Below are 2,589 nucleotides of genomic sequence, written 5' to 3'. Positions count from 1 at the left end.
TATATATGAGTACATATACTCAGATATGGATGCGTACAGACATACACGTATGAAGTTGTTAAACGTATTTGTCTACCTAATACATTTTCTCTCTCTTCTACACACATACATACATACATACATACATACGTATATATACATACATTATGTATTCACACACTTTGAGGTTTCAGTTTTGAAAGAGAATTATATATCACTCTACATCATATAGTAATATATCTGCTTATATACGCATACATGTATATACATAGATATATGTATGTATATATGTAGATATGTGCATGTATAGATATATATCTACAATGAATGTAAGTGTGTATAAGTCCGTACGTAAATATTGTATCCATGTGTGTGTGTGTGTGTGTGTGTGTGTGTGAGTGAATTAATTCCGAAATGCGTTAAGATAAACCTCATTTATTTGCCACAGAATCTGAAAGAAAAAGATGATGGAAAACATTGGGAAGAGAGGCAAAGAGGGAGGGAGAGGGGACGGGGACGAGTTGTCGAATGAATGAAAAGGGGGGAGAAAAGAAAAGAGGATGAAAAGGAAACAAAACAAACAACAAGCAGTGAAATAATAAGAAATATGTACGTACCTGTGTGTTTGGACGAAAGAGAGAGAGAGAGACGAGAAAGAAAGAATAACTGAAAATGAAAGAGTGACAAAAGAGAAGGAGTTTTGTTGGGTTGAGTTTGTGGTTGGCGATGTTGTGGTTGCATGTGTGGGCGCCAGGCAACGGGCTCGAGGCCGGGCTTAAAACACGTCCAGTGAGTCGGGGGTTTTGGTAATTGCTCTGTAATATTTCCCTTGAACACCAACCGACAAGCTCGTGAGGCTAGAAGGATAAAGGTCACACTCAGAGGTCACACTCGGAGCCCGCACTCCACCGTGCCATCATTCAAAGCCAGTCAAAATGTCTGATAGATTCTTCTTTTACTTGAAGCGGAGATCTTCGCTTCTGCCGGCAGACATGTTGTAATGAGCTGCTGGGCTCTTTCTCTAGGTGTGTGCGTGCGTGCGCCTGTGTGTGTGTGTGTGTGTGTGTGCGTGCGTGTTTATGTTCGTGAAGGGGAGGTAAGAGAATGGTAAGAGGAGGCGGTAAGGGAGGAAAAAAAGCAGACAATAAAATAAGAAGTAAAAGTGTGTAGGGGGAAGAAAGAGAGAGAGAGAGCGAGAGTAATAGTTGCAGACTTGAAATAGAGAGGAAGAGAGGTAGAAAGATAAGATGAAATAGAGAAAGGGTGATAGTCGGAAAGGGAAAGTGAGTGAGAGAGAGAGAGAAGAGAAATGTTTAACATTGGCCCAAGTACACAACTCTAGAGATGAGGAACGGGGGATTATAACTGGTTACTACGACGAACCGAGTATATAACTGGTACTTTATTTTATCGACCCCCCCAGAAGGAGCAAAAGGCTAAGTCGACTGCTGGTGGTATATGAATTATCACAACATAATTATCACAACGCATTTTGTTCGACGCTCCAATGATTTTGCCCTTAACTGGCTTTAAATAATCAAATGCTAACGAACCAGCAAAAGAGAAGGGGACTGTACATGGTCGTTGGATATACTAGAAATGGTAGTTAAATCTCCCTCAAATCTAACCGAGCCAAAGAAAAGAAATTTTTTTCTCCAGATTCAAAGTGTCTGCAGAAAAGTCGGGATGGTCATTTCTGGAATGCCTTTGACCTACAACTGATAATCATTGATCCATTGGTACAAAACCACTCATTAAATGAAGGTCAGATGTGTGTGTGTGTAGTTGCAGCGGGAAGCTACATCCACCGTTGGTTGGTATATTCCATGGTCCCCAAGGACCACCGGTCGAGCAGAGTCCTAGCGAGTCCCCATCTTCGCGAAATTCATCCTCATCTGCCGTGACCATGTGGCACACGTGGGCCAACACGAGCCGTCAACCCAGCCGGATCCTCAGCGAAGAGAACACAGGAAGCAGGCTCTAACTCGGAAAACGTTCAGGTCTTTAATGAAGACTTACAATAAATTTCATCGACCCCAGTACTTGACTGGTACTCTGTTTTATCAACCCTGAATGACTGAAAGTGAAAGTTAACTCCAGTCGGATTTGAACTCAGAACATATATGTCCGTAAAGAAATGCTGCAAAGCACTTCGTCCGACGCTCTTCTGCTTCTTCCAACTCACAAACCCTGTGTCTTGGAGGACAATGCTGCGTGAAACTATTCGGGCAATGATGGCAGAATTGCTTGGGTGTCCGAGAAGAAAAAAAATATTGTGAGATTTGTTCCAGTTTCTGGCGTCCTACGTTCGAATCTCGTCGAGGTCAACTTTGCCTTTCATTTCCTTGGGATCGATAAAATAATGTAGCAGCCAAATACAACGAGTGAAGTAATCAACTGCTCTCTTCGACTAGTTTCCTGGCAAGATTTTATCCTGAAGTTCAGGATCCAGAAAAGAGAGTAGTTTGAAGATGGTCATCCAAACAAACAAACAAAATGATAAAGACAAAAACAAAAAAAACAAACAAAAAAACTGCTTCTTCGAATTTTGAGAGGACTCCTTCTCTTTCGCTTTTGGGTCTTGAAAGCCGTCTTGCTTCACCTTTACCC

At 41.8% G+C, this 2,589-nt stretch overlaps 1 protein-coding gene across 2 annotated transcripts in view; it reads right to left on the bottom strand.

Annotated features, from left to right (window-relative positions):
- LOC106873257 (ubiquitin carboxyl-terminal hydrolase 2) overlaps positions 1-1,044 on the bottom strand; it is a 59,644-nt gene extending 58,600 nt beyond the window's left edge. For both annotated transcript variants that reach the window (XM_052975126.1, XM_052975127.1), the window contains exon 1: positions 597-1,044. The gene's annotated coding sequence lies outside the window, so the exon portion shown is untranslated. The remainder of the gene's footprint in view (positions 1-596) is intronic.
- Positions 1,045-2,589: the final 1,545 nt, after the last annotated feature.

This window comes from Octopus bimaculoides, chromosome 20, assembly GCF_001194135.2.
Source record: "Octopus bimaculoides isolate UCB-OBI-ISO-001 chromosome 20, ASM119413v2, whole genome shotgun sequence".
NCBI lineage: Eukaryota > Metazoa > Mollusca > Cephalopoda > Octopoda > Octopodidae > Octopus > Octopus bimaculoides.
The sequence above is the reverse complement of the archived record's forward strand: the minus strand, read 5'-3'. Positions and strand labels throughout refer to the sequence as shown.